Raw genomic sequence first — 13,981 nt, forward strand, 5'->3', positions numbered from 1 at the left:
CCCCCTTCCCTTCTCCCTCCCCGCCCCCTCCCCCGGCGGCGGCGGGCGACCCCGACAGCCCCGGCACGGAGCGTGGCCTCCCACTTTCGCCCCTCCAGGTGTTTCAGGGTAGGCCGGCGATTTAGGGAGCGTTTCCCACGTAGGAAGGACTCAGACCCGGCCCATCTTCCGGGAGCTGGCCTTGGGATTAGCAGATCCCAAAATAGGGTCCCCTGGGGGGTTGGTTTGTTGGCGGTTTGACTGACGTGGCCCCGGGGGAGAGGGCTGCTGCCTGGTGGTCCTTCTTTGGGAAGGGAGCTCCTGCTCCGGAATTCCTGAATTCCAGGGAGGCTTCAGATACATGTTTATAAAAGTAACATATAATTTACATATATTTATAACAGTATTATAACCACATTAGAAGACCTTTGAAAAGCACAGCAAAAGAAAAACCCCTCCCCATTTATAATTACAACTCCCAAACGCAGAAGCCCGGAGGATTTTGCTGTGTGCTCCTTCGGTTGGGTTCTTTGAATCCTTTCCCAAAGCTTTTGTTTTGTTAGTTCTACATTCTCTCTCTCTCTCTCTCTCTCTCTCTCTCTCTCTCACACACACACACAGACACTCACACACTTTTTGTACCTTGTTTTTCACACTGTAAACTTTTCTAGGTAGATCCTTCATAATCATTATTTTAGTAATTGCAAACTACACCTAGGGGATTCAATAGGACGGATTTTACGGATTTTCTTGTTGGCCCTTTGGGTGGTCTCCAGTGTTCTTCTGTTGTAGGCAACACTACCATGAATGTGTATTAGCTTGACACCTTTCCACCCAAATTTCTTACCATTTCCTTAAAGTCACCTCGAAATTGAAACAGGTCAATGAGCATGAACTTGTTCGTGGTTCCATCACTCTTGCCCGGATGCTTTGCAAAGGATTGAACCAATATCCACTCTGACCTTACTGCAGGTGAGCATCCTCTCATCCCATGGGTCCCAGTGCACTCTATCATCTATTACTGGTTTTGTCTGTTTTTTAAGCAAGCCTTTTGAAGTGAGTGGGATTTGAATGAAGAAAGATGGCTTAGTGAATAAAGCCTGGGAGGTTGTCCCATCAGGATTTTCAGAGAGCCGGGGTGAGTGGAAGAAATGGATGACAGTGCTTGGTGGGGAGGAAGGGAAGGGGTAGTGAGGGATGAGTTTAGGGGGGAAAAAGAACAGTGCCACTCCCCCTCCAAGTTGCTGGTGCAAGCAAGATGGATTCAGAAGCAGCACTTTGGACCAGTTAAAAGCAACAGAGCCTGGGCTCCAGGCACAAAATCAGCAGCAAAGATTTGGTGAAGAGATGAAAGAGAAGTGAACTTTGGATTATAGGAACGACACAGTCTATCAGGTACAATAGAGGAAGGAGTCCCGCACTCTCTCATTTATTGAATACTTTCCCCATGCCCACTTTTTGGAGGCTATCTCAATGGATAATAACCCGAGGAGAGACGTAGTAACATTATCCTCATTGTACAGCTGTAGAAACTGTCTGAGGGGTTCAATGTCTCAGCCAAGGCCGCATATGTATATCCCAAGTGGCAGAAAAGAGGATTCAAAACCATGCCTTCCTACTTCAAACCCAGGGCCTTCGGGTTCAAGAACAAGATCTGGACAAAGGACAGAGGACAAACAGCATTTATCTAGGAGAAAGATCAATGGCCTAGAGACCAATGGCTCACATCCCCAAATTCTTTTGGGAGTGGGGGCCGAGGGCTGCCAGAATTCCAGCCTGAGTTTGAACCACTTTGCAGGGGGTTCTCGCTCTGTGTCAGGTTTATAGAGGCCTACTCTCTCCCCTCATTTCTTGTTGTCATCAACCTTAATTAGGTTGATGTGATGTTCAGCACAAAGGGCCTCCACCAACTTGACATACACAGACTCGTCACAGTTGGATGCAAGCACACAAAGGTGGGCTTGGCCTTGTCTAAGGCTCTGGCAGCTTCGCAAATTCCTAGTGCTAGGCCATCATGGATGAGGGCGGTCTTCAGCACCTCTTGTAAAGCAGTATTAATGTCCATTCCACCTGTAGCAGCAGTGCCGTGGTAAGGGGTAGAGCTCAATCTTGAATACACTGGAGCCTCTGATTTCTAAACTGCTTTCCTGTGTTTTTCAAAAATTCCCATAACAAGGACGATTTTCTTTGATATTTGGAAAAATAGTTAAGAAAACAGTAAGGATGGGATCCCTGGGTGGCGCAGCAGTTTAGCGCCTGCCTTTGGCCCAGGGCATGATCCTAGAGACCCAGGATCAAATCCCACGTCGGGCTCCTGGTGCATGGAGCCTGCTTCTCCCTCTGCCTGTGTCTCTGCCTCTCTCTCTCTCTGTGTGACTATCATAAATAAATAAAAATAAATAAAAAAGAAAACAGTAAGGTGTTCTTTTTTTCAGATTTTCAACACATTTCATTTTATCAATAAAAAGATTAATAAAAATATATTTACTGACTACTGTGTCTTGAATTTTGAGCAGAAATTTAAAGTATTTTCTATATCAACCTTAGGATATAACCCTTGTATTTGCGTGATTTCTTTCTAGTCTTTTATAGTTGTCTATTGTCTTGATACCCAGAATATGATAAAACTTTTACATTCATTATCTAATTTAATGTACACAAGAATGTTAATATGCCATATCATGGCTATCTTGAAAATATATTCTGAATTCAGTCATTTCTCTACACCTCCTGTCACGACCCTAGTCCAAGCAGCTGTAACCTCTTACCTAGACCACCTTCATAACTCTGTACGGGTCTCCTGCTAAAACCAGCTCTACTCCCTTGAGTCCTAATCTCTTCAGTGCCTAAAGGCACTTTCCTCATTTTTTAAAAAAGATTTTATTTATTCAAGAGAGAGAGAGAGAGGCAGAGACACAGGCAGAGGGAGAAGCAAGCTCCATGCAGGGACCCCGATGTGGGACTCGATTCTGGAACCCCAGGATCACGACCTGAGCCAAAGGCAGATGCTCAACTGCTGAGCCACCCAGGCATCCCTTCATTTTTTTTCTTTTAAATTGCATCAGACCAAAATTCTGCTCAAAAAAATTTTTTTTTCACAGTAAGAGTCGTTTATTTAAAATGCGGCTTATTAAGGTCCATCTAGGGGATCCATCCATCACCTAGCCTATTTTTATTTACCTAGCATCTTTTTATTTACCTGTTATATTTTTGTTTAGCATTTAAAATGTGCTGGGCTGGAACTAGGCATGGGGGGTTGGGAGATTCATAGGGAAGTGTGTAACTGTCTCATTGAGTGCCTGTTATTTACACAGTACATTTTTATTTATTTATTTGTAAGATTTTATTTATTTATTTGAGACAGAGAGCATGAGCAGGAGTGGGATGGGCAGAAGAAGAGAAGCAGACTCCCCGCTGAGCAGGGAGCCTGGCTCCATCCCAGGACCCTGAGATCATGACCTGAGTCCAAGGAAAGAGGCTCAACTGACTGAGCCAGCCAGGTGCCCCTAACCAGGTACATTTTTGATATTTACTCATTTCATCTTCCAACAATCCTGGAAGGTAGGTTTTCACTACTACCAGTAATACAGGTGACCTCACAGGCTTCTAGAGACTGTGTGCCATGGCTCAAAGACCATACAGTAAGTTAGTGGAAATTCTGGGCCTGGAAGGCAGGTCCGCCTACTTCAAAGCTTGTGCTCATTATATACCATTTTTCTACCATAATATATACACTCATACAGTAGGATTCCTGGCCTTTTAACTCTTACAGTCTAGTTGATGATAAGATAAACCCATATTGCAATACCCAGCAGTAGCTAGTTACGGACATTCATCACCGAAGTCCTTTGTGGATCCCAGCTGGAAATTCCACCTCCTGAGTGTTTCGGAAGGTTGCTGCGGGCTGCAGTGAATTTGGCTTTGATTGACCCCAGCCTGGCCTCGGAAGCCTTTATGCTTTGCCTATGGCCAAGTTTTTCTGCTTTGCCCAAGGCCGGAACCACCATCACAGTCCCAGCTCATCAGATTGCAAATGTAGGTTTTATTCCAGTCTGTCTTTAACAATCAAGGTGGGATTTCTCCAACTTGAATGCACATACCAATCACCTGGGGATCTTATTAAAATGCAGATTCTGATTGAGTAGGTGTGGGGGTGGGGGCTGGGAGTCTGCATTTTTTTCTTTTTTTTTAATAGCAAGACTTTAAATTTTTTTAATTTATTTTTAAAGTAAGCTGGACTCCCAGTGTGGGGCTTGAACTCAAGACTCCTAGATCAAGAGCCAGTTAGGTGCTCCTGGGAGTCTGCATTTCTAGTAAGTTCCCAGGTGATGCTGATAATTCTAGTGTGAAGGCTGGGTAACCGACACTAAATGGAATTACATGATCTAACCCAGACCCCGACCTCAGTCCTGTCCTGAGCCCCAGGGAGAGCGCTGAGCTGCTCTTCACCACCCGAGGGCTAGAGGAAGAGCCCCCAGCCCTGAACTGCAGAGGGAGGGGTTTCCCTTCTCTGAGCCTTCTCCCAGTCGGAGGGCAAGTGGGTGTCCAGGTTCCAGCTGGGGCTGAAAAGGCAGCCCTGTCCTAGGGTCCCAGGAAAGATGCCCCGGCTCACTGTGGGCTCCCTGTAGGGCCAGATCTACTCTGCCAGTCCCTCTTCCGCCTGTGGTCACTGCCACCAGGCCACAGACAAGGGCAAGGAGGCCCACTCCTCCCTGTTGCATCTTGGGGAAGCACTTCCTGTCCCTCAGGCTGGTTGGGCTCTGTGCCAGGTGCCCAGCTGGGCCCCTGGCCTTTCTCTTGACATCTTCAGCTACCTGCCTGGGTGGTAGTGTCCTGGACCTGCCTGACAGCAGGGGCCTGGCCCTGGTGAGTCTCTGAAGCCCCTTCTAGCGCTGTGAGTCAGACCTCCGGAGGGCCCCATGGCCCTGGGCCACGGGCAGGCAGCCTTGCTGGGACCAAAGAGGGAGACCAAGTCTGCGTGGATATTAGCCCAGGAGGCGGTTCTGCAAGATGGTGCAGCCAGAACAGAGGGCACCGTCTACCTTGCTCCGCCTTCTGCATAATGGATCATAATAATCATACTTGGAATGTATGTGAGGCCTGCTTTCCAGAAGCTCAAAGCCCGATAGAGCATTGAGTACTCCTTTTGCTAGTCTGACAATCATCCATAATTTGTTTCTGTGCGAAATGGTTTCCAGTTCCCAAACTGCCCGACTGCATGCTGGGAACTGGCTGCAGAGACAGGAAGAGAAGCAGCGAAAGGTAGAGCCCACTAAGAGCCAGAAGAACTGTTCAGAGAATGTGTTAATAGGAGTTCAGAGGAGGGAGGGAAGTCCCGGACCGGGCATTGGGAGACCTCCTGGGGCAGGGGAACGAGAACTGTGCCTCTCAGGATGAATAGGACTTTGGTAGGGGGCAGTAAAGGGGTGCCTCCTCCTGAGGCTAGAACACAGTTCTCACTGCACAGGCCCTGAGAAATAGTTAAGCCACTCATTCTGGCTGGAGTCAAGGGATGTCGGTCCTGGTGGGATTACCAATGGAGCTAATGTAGGGGGTAGGAGGGATTAGGGAGGAGGAGAAGAGGCACAATTTATCATCGGTGCTGTGGGCCAGGCTCATTACCTCCACAACCTCTATTCCTCAGAGGAGCCTCTATTACTTAGATGAGGAGGTAGCTTCACAGAGGTTAAGTGAGGCTCTTATGAGCCACCCCCTCCCCACCGTTGCTAAGTGCTAAAAAATCTGGATTTTTAAAAAAATATTTTATTTATTTATTTGACAGGACAAGCAGGTGGAGCAGCAGGCAGAGGGAGAGGGAGAAGCAGACTACCCCCTCTGAGTAGGGGGCCAGATGAGGGCCTCGATCCCAGGACTCCGGGATCATGACCTGAGCCGAAGGCAAATGCTTCACTGACTGAACCACCCAGGTACCCCTAGAATCAGGATTTGAATCCGGTCTGTGTGGGTGTTTCCTTGACGTTGTGTCTTCTTATTCCTGCACGTGTCCCTGACTCCTACGTGGGACCTAAAAATGCCCATGGAAGTCCGTGTTTCTGAAAATGGTCCAAAGGCCACCTGGCCCAGATCCTTGAAAAGTCAGAGGCCGTGGTGACTCTCAGAGTTTCTTAGGGCTACCATAAGAAATTATCACCAAGTAGAAGGCTCAAGACAATTTGAATGCGTTCTCTCAGTTCCAGAAGCCAGGAATCCAAAATCAAGGTGCCAGCAGAGCTATCTTCCTCTGAAGCCTTTAGAGGAGTATCCTGGGGTGTTAGGCCTCTCCAGAGAAACAAAACCAATAGGGTATATACTTTCTCTATGGAGAGAGAGAGAGAGAGAAAGAGAGAGAGAGATTTATCATAAGGGATATGAAGGCTGGGGTGCCCTAGGTGGCTCAGTCGGTTAAGTGTCTGCCTTTGGTTCACATCATGATCCCAGAGTCCTGGGATGGGCCTCACATCTGGCTCTCTGCTCAGTGGGGAGTCTCTTTCTCCCTCTGTGCTCGTGTTCTCGTGCTCTCTTGCTCTCTCAAAATAAATACATAAAACCTTTTTTTAAAAAAAAAGGAATATGAAGGCTGGCAAGTCCAAAATCTACAAGGTGAGCTGGCAGGCTGGAGATCCAGGAGAACTAATGTTCCAGTTTGAGGCTAATGTCTCAGATCATCAAGTCGAAAGTCGGTCTGCAGAACTCTCTTTTGCTGGGAGTGGGGGTGAGAACCCCCTTTTATTTTATTCTGGCTTTCTTTTTTTAAGATTTTATTTATTCATTCATGAGAGACACAGAGAGAGAGGCAGAGGGAGAAGCAGGCTCCCTGTGGGAAGCCTGATGCTGTACTTGATCCCAGGACCCCGGGATCACTACCTGAGCCAAAGGCAGATGCTCAACCACTGAGTCACCCAGGTGTCCGTATTCTGGCATTCAACCGGTTGGATGAAGCCTGCCTACCTTATGGAGGGCAGTCTGCTTTACCTAAAGCCCTCTGATTTAATGTTAACATCATCTAAAATATCCTTACAGCAACACTCCGAGTAATAATATTTGGCCAAATATCTGGGTATCCTATGACCCAACCAAGTTTACACTTCGAATTAACCATCATACCTTCCTTGCTTCTTCCAGCTCCTGGTGGCTTTAAGCATTCCTTGTCTTAGGGCTGCATGATTCCAATCTCTGATTCCATCTTCACATAGCTTTCTTACTATGTGTCCTGTCCCAAATCTTCCTCTGTGCCACCTGTTACAGGATTTAGGGCCCATCCTAAATCTACGATGATCTCATTTCAAGAACCTCAGCTTAATTACATCTACCAAGACCCTTTTGCCAAGTCAGGTCATAATCACAGTTTCTGGAGGTTAGGACATGGACACATATTGTGGGGCAACTATTCAGTCCATGAAACTGGTATTGCCCCTTGGAAATGTGAGGAGTTCTGCTGGCATGGCCACTTCCTAGCTTCAGGTAAAAAACAAAGCAAAACCCCCAAACTGAAGACTTGAGACCATTAATCCTAGTGAAGGAGGTAAATCGGCCACCATGTGGGGTGCATATTTTAAGTGTTATGTCATGTGGGGGGGTGCAGGAAATGTTGTTGCCCACTCAGGAGAGCTGCCTGGCCCATCCCGATGTGAAGTGAGGAGGAAGATGCCCAGAGAACCTTTGACATTTTCTTTCAAAATGTATTTTCTTTATTTTTACAATACATTTGTGGTTTATTTTGCACACAGCTTTCCCACAATGGCCAGATATAAAAGGTTTTATATCTTCAACTTTTTATTATGCAAACATTTAACATTATAAAGAATTTGAAAGTGGAAAGATAAATAACTCCTAATCTTTCTGCCCTGATATAACTGATTTCTGTTCTTTATATTCCCTTTCATTATTGTCCACATATGTCTTAGCTCCTTTGTGAAGTCTTCTCTTGCTTTTCAGCAGGCTTTAATGTTCCTTCTGCCCTCCAAAAGCAGTTTGTAGATTAGAACACTCTTCACTTTTTCTTTTTAAGATTTTTATTTATCTGTGAGAGAGAGAGAGCATGAGCAGGGAGCCTGATCGGACACTGGATCTCAGGACCCTGGGATCATGACCAGAGTCAAAGGCAGACACTTAACGCACTGAGCCACCTAGGTGCCCTTCACTTTTTTTTTTTAATTTTACTTATTTGACACACAGAGAGAAAGCACAAGTAGGCGGCAGGCATCAGGAGAGGGAGAAGCAGGCTCTCTGCTCAGCAGGGAGCCCAACGTGGGACCTGCGGCAGTCCTGGGAGCATGACCTGAGCAGAAGGCAGAAACTTAACTGACTCAGCCATCCAGATGCCCCACTTTTCACTTGTTTAAAAAAGATTTTATTTGTAGGGAATATCTACACCCAACGTGGGGCTCAAACCCACAACCCTGAGGTCGAGTCACATGCTGCACTGACTGAGCCAGCCAGGTGCCCCACACATTTCATTTTGTATAACTTGCACTTAGAATGAATCTTCTGTAGAGCAGGGACCATGGTTTTTCACCTCTGTGTCTCCTACACATAGACAACACCTGGTACAAAGTAATTGGTCAATAGTTTCTCAAATTAATATGCATATGCTGTGCCATCATAATCATGATAAACATGTAATTTTGTAATTTTCTTTTGTTACTGAGCATCAGAGTATACACATTTTCATATGCTATTATTTATTTTTCATATAATGTATTTCAATAGTTACCTAATTGTTTTTTAAGAGAGGATGGAGGGAGAATAAGGAGAGAGGAAGAGAGAGAATCTTAAGCAGGTTCCATGCCTAGTACAGAGCCTGATGCAGGGCTCCATCCAACAACACTGAGATCATGACCTGACCCAAAATCAAGAGTCCAAACACTTAACTGACTGAGCCACTCAGGTGCCTCAATAGTTTCCCAATATTCATCCTCATACTATTTGGCATTATATTGAATTAAACACCTTTATAAGCAGGGCTTCTTTTTTATTTTTAAAGATTTTGTTTATTTATTCTTTTTTTTTAAAGATTTTATTTATTCATGAGAGACAGAGAGAGAGAGAGAGGGGCAGAGACACAGGCAGAGGGAGAAGCAGGCTCCATGTAGGGAGCCCAATGTGGGACTCGATCCCAGGTCTCCAGGATCATGCCCTGGGCTGAAGGCAGCGCTAGACCGCTGAGCCACCCGGGCTGCCCTATTTATTTATTCTTGAGAGACACACAGAGAGAGGCAGAGACACAGGCAGAGGGAGAAGCAGACTCCCTGTGGGGAGCCTGATGCAGGACTGGATCCCAGGACCCCAGGATCACACCCTGAGCCAAAGGCAGACACTCAACCACTGAGCCACCCAGGTGCCCTTTTTTCTTTAAAGTAGGCTCCACACCCAGCATGGAGCCCAATTTAAGGCTTGAACCCATGACCTTGAGATCAAGACCTGAGCTGAGATCCAGAGTCAGATTCTTAACTGGCTAAGCCACCCAAGTGCCCCCTTCTTGGCTTTTTTTAACGATTGAAATTTCCAAAAGTGGAATGAACATTTTTAAGTTCTTGTTAACACTTTGTTTCTCAAGGAGGTTGCACCAATTTGTACTAACACCACAATTCTGTCAGCATGGTGTTTGAAAATTATTTTTATAATTGTTTTCAGATACTATTTCATCATAATTTTTATTTTGGATTCAAAAAATTTAACAAACATATTTCATTGGAGTTTTATATGCAGATCACACTTCTAGATGTAACTGGAAGTTTCCAGGTATCCAGCACTGCACCTGTATCCTCTGTGGACAAGTAGGAAAGCAACAGATTGCGTTAAAAATGGCCCTGAAGGGGCTCAGCAGTTGGGCGCCTGCCTTTGGCTCAGAGCATGATCCTGGGATCCGGGATCCAGTTCTGTATTGGGCTCCCTGCAGAGATCCTGCTTCTCCCTCTGCTCATGTCTCTGCCTCTCTCTGTGTATCTCTCATGATGAATAAATAAATAAATCTTTAAAAAAAATGGCCCAAAGAGAGAAGCTGCCATCCTAGTACAGACCAGCCCTCATGAAACAAAGACCTCCTTGAGACATATATGAATTGATCCATTTTTGACCAGCTCTGAGACACCTCCTTCAGCCACACTGGTTAAAGCCTTCACATATTTATAGTGAAGACGAAGGGAGATTAACCATGTCTTTAATAGTAGGAAACTGCTTATGGCTTTACTGAGAAGATATGAATCCTGTCTTTTCTGTAAATTCTTTTGATATCTTTTGTAAGCCCTTAAGCCCCTTGCAGTATTTTCTATCTAGACATTTGACTAAATAAATACCCTCTGATTACTGAGTATATATTTGGGTGCTATTGCTTATGTTCTTCATCCTTTCCTGAATTTCTGAGTTTTCCTCTGATATTATTTCCCATCCATCTGAAGAACTTCTTATTTCCTAGAGTGCAGGTCTCCTGACAATGAGTTCTCTTAGTTTTCTTTTATTTGAAATGTCTGTTTCATCTTCACTTTGTTTTTGAAGAGATTTTTTATTTTAAGTCATCTCTACACCCATCATGGGGCTTGAACTCAGGAGCTCAAGATTGAGTCACATGCTGCACCAACTGAGCTGGCCAGGTGCCCTTCATCTTCACTCTTGAAGGATTCTTTCACTGGTTATAGAATTCTGTTGACAGTTTCTCTCTTGTTCTTTTTTTTTTAAGATTTTATTTATTTATTTGACAGAGAGAGAGAGAGAGAGAGAGAGAGCACAAGTGAGTGCAAGCAGAGGGAGAGGCAAAGGGAGAGGGAGAAGCAGGTTCCCCACTCAGCAAGAAGCCCGACATAGGGCTTGATCCCAGGACCCCAGGATTATGACCTCAGCCAAAGGCAGGGGCTTAAGCAACTGAGCCACCCAGGCACCCCAACAATTTTTTTCTCCAAGATTTATTTATTTATTTATTTATGAGAGACACAGATTAAGAGAGGCAGAGACATAGGCAGAGGGAGAAGGAGGCTCCTCATAGGGAGTCCGATGTGGGACTCGATCCTGGACCCCAGGATCATACCCTAAGCCCAAGGCAGACATCCAACTGCTGAGCCACCCAGGCATCCCCCCAACAATTTTTCTTTTAGGCACTTTAAAGATATTCCAACAGTCTTTGTCTTTCATGGTTTCTGGGAAGAAGACCATGGTCAATTGAATGATCATTCCCCTATATATAATATTTTGTTTCTCTCTGGCTACATGCAAGATTTACTTTTTATCCTTGGCTTTCATACACTTGATTATATGATATATTAGGCATGGTTTTCTTCATATTTATCCTGTCTGGTGTTCACCAAATTTGGGGGAATGTATTGCCATTATTAAAATTTTTTTCTTCCCTCTTCTCTCCTTCTGGGACAATTACCTGTATGTTAGGTCTTTTGATACTGTGGTTCTGGTCATTTTATTTTTTGAACTTTGTTCTCTCTCTTCTTTAGGCCAGAGAATTTCTAGTGATCTCTCTTCACATTTGCTGACTTTTTCTCTGTCTTTTCCATTCCTTTCTTGAGTCCATTCAGGGTTTTCTCCTCAAATACTGTATTTTTTGGTTTTAGAATGTCATTCATTTTTTAAATAGTTTCTCTCTCTTTTTTTTTAGATTTCCTTCTTTTTCACATTCATTACAAGCATATTTTCCTTCAATTCATTGACCATAGTTATAAAACCTCCTTCAAAGCCTTTACCTGTTAATTCCAAACTTCTGGATCATTTCTCTGTTGAGCTCAACTGATTGTCTTTTGTCTTAATAATGGGTGGGTCAGATTTTCCTATTTTTTTGTTTTTGTTTTGTTTGTTCTGGTTTTGCATATTTGGTAATTCTGATCATATACTGGGTATTGTGATTGCTAGGTTGTAGAGACTGGATTCTAGCATATTCCTCCAAAAAGCATTGTTGTTTTTTGTTTTAGCAAGCAATTTACTTGGATAGGTTCGGACTGCAAACTCTACCTCATCTATGGAGGACATCAGCTCAATTATCAGTTCAAATCTTATTAGCCCTAGCTGTAATGTGACTTGAGCCTGCCACAGGCATGCATGGTTGGTTCAAGGGTCCTGGGTTCAGCCAGAGGCCTTGGCTAAGTTTATGCACAGAACGTGTGGCGTTTCTGTTCTGCTTCTCTCCTTTCCAGGATTCTCCTGGCATTTTCTTTTTTTTTTTCTTTTTTTTTTTAAGGTTTAATTTATTTAATCGAGACAGAGACAGAGGCAGAGATACAGGCAGAGGGAGAAGCAGGCTCCATGCAGGGAGCCTGATGTGGGACTCGATCCGGGGTCTCCAGGATCACGCCCTGGGCTGTAGACGCTGCTAAACCCCTGAACCACCCGGGCTGCCCTCTCCTGGCATTTTCAAGTGGCGGTAGTTACCCTAGGTTCTGACATCTGGTTCTTTTTTTTTTTTTCTGACATCTGGTTCTTCAGGCCAGAAAAGTATAAGGTTTTCTTTTTTTTTTTCTTTTTTATTAAAATTTTTTTTTTAGAATAAGGTTTTCTATTGGAGTTTTAGCTGTCTTGTGCCATGCTACAACAGTAGTCTGGGCATGGGCTGTAAGCTGTAAAAATGGAAACTCACCCCAAGCCAGTCCTTTCTTCCCCATTTCAGCTCCTATCCAAAATCTGCCTGTTTTTTTTTTAAAGATTTTATTTATGTATTCATGAGAGACACACACAGAGAGAGGCAGAGACACAGGCGGAGGGAGGAGAAGCAGGCTCCATGCAGGAGCCCGATGCAGGACCCCATCCCGGAGCTCTGGGAGCATGTCCTGAGCCAAAGGCAGATGCTCAACTGCTGAGCCACCCAAGCATCCCTGTTTTTTTTTTTTTTTTTAAAGATTTTATTTATTGGGATCTTTATTTTATTTTTTTTTTAATTTTTATTTATTTATAATAGTCACAGAGAGAGAGAGAGAGGCAGAGACACAGGCAGAGGGAGAAGCAGGCTCCATGCACCGGGAGCCCGACGTGGGATTTGATCCCGGGTCTCCAGGATCATGCCCTGGGCCAAAGGCAGGCGCCAAACCGCTGCGCCACCCAGGGTTCCCCTATTGGGATCTTTAAAATCTGGTCTTTTAAGATCTTTAAAAAAGATCTTAAATCTTTTTTTAAAAAAAGATTTTATTTATTTATCTTTTAAGTATTCTCTACAGCCCAACACAGGGCTCACACTCATGACCCTGAGACTAAGAGTCACACCTCCAACGACTGAGCTGGCCAGGTGCCCCTTATTTGGTTTTTCACTCTCTGGAATCTCTAAGTTTCTTTCTTTTTTCTTTCAGTGTTTTTTCTCAGAGTTTGTATTTGCTATCTTCAGGGAGGGAGGTTGTGATATATTTTTTTTTAATTTTTATTTATTTATGATAGTTACAGAGAGAGAGAGAGGGAGGCAGAGACACAGGCAGAGGGAGAAGCAGGCTCCATGCACCGGGAGCCCGACGTGGGATTCGATCCCGGGTCTCCAGGATCGCGCCCTAGGCCAAAGGCAGGCGCCAAACCGCTGCGCCACCCAGGGATCCCGGAGGTTGTGATATTAATGGTTTATTTCACCATCCTGGAAGTGGAAACCCTTTTTATTTTATTTTTTTTAAAAATTTATTTATTTATTCATGAGAAACACAGAGAGAGAGAGGCAGAGACATAGGCAGAGGGAGAAGCAGGCTGCCCACAAGGAGCCTGATGTGGGACTTGATCCCAGGGTCCAGGATCACACCCTGAGCCAAAGGCAGATGCTCAACTACTGAGCCATCCAGGCATCCCAGGAAATGCTTTTTAATTTTTGAGTAAAAGGAGACAGTGGGGAATTTACCCCTGTTAAAAAAATAAGGTATGTGCATTTAAAAAATGATATGACAGGAAGAAACATGAGGAAGTAAATAAAACTACCCATAAGTTCATTTCTAAAAGACAGTTACTATTAACATTTTGGTATACTTATTTCCATTTCTTCATATATAAATGTATCTTTTTTTTTTATGTAGGCTTCACACCCAATGTGGGGTTTGAACTC

The sequence above is a fragment of the Canis lupus genome, chromosome X (assembly GCF_011100685.1).
Source record: "Canis lupus familiaris isolate Mischka breed German Shepherd chromosome X, alternate assembly UU_Cfam_GSD_1.0, whole genome shotgun sequence".
Classification (NCBI taxonomy): domain Eukaryota; kingdom Metazoa; phylum Chordata; class Mammalia; order Carnivora; family Canidae; genus Canis; species Canis lupus.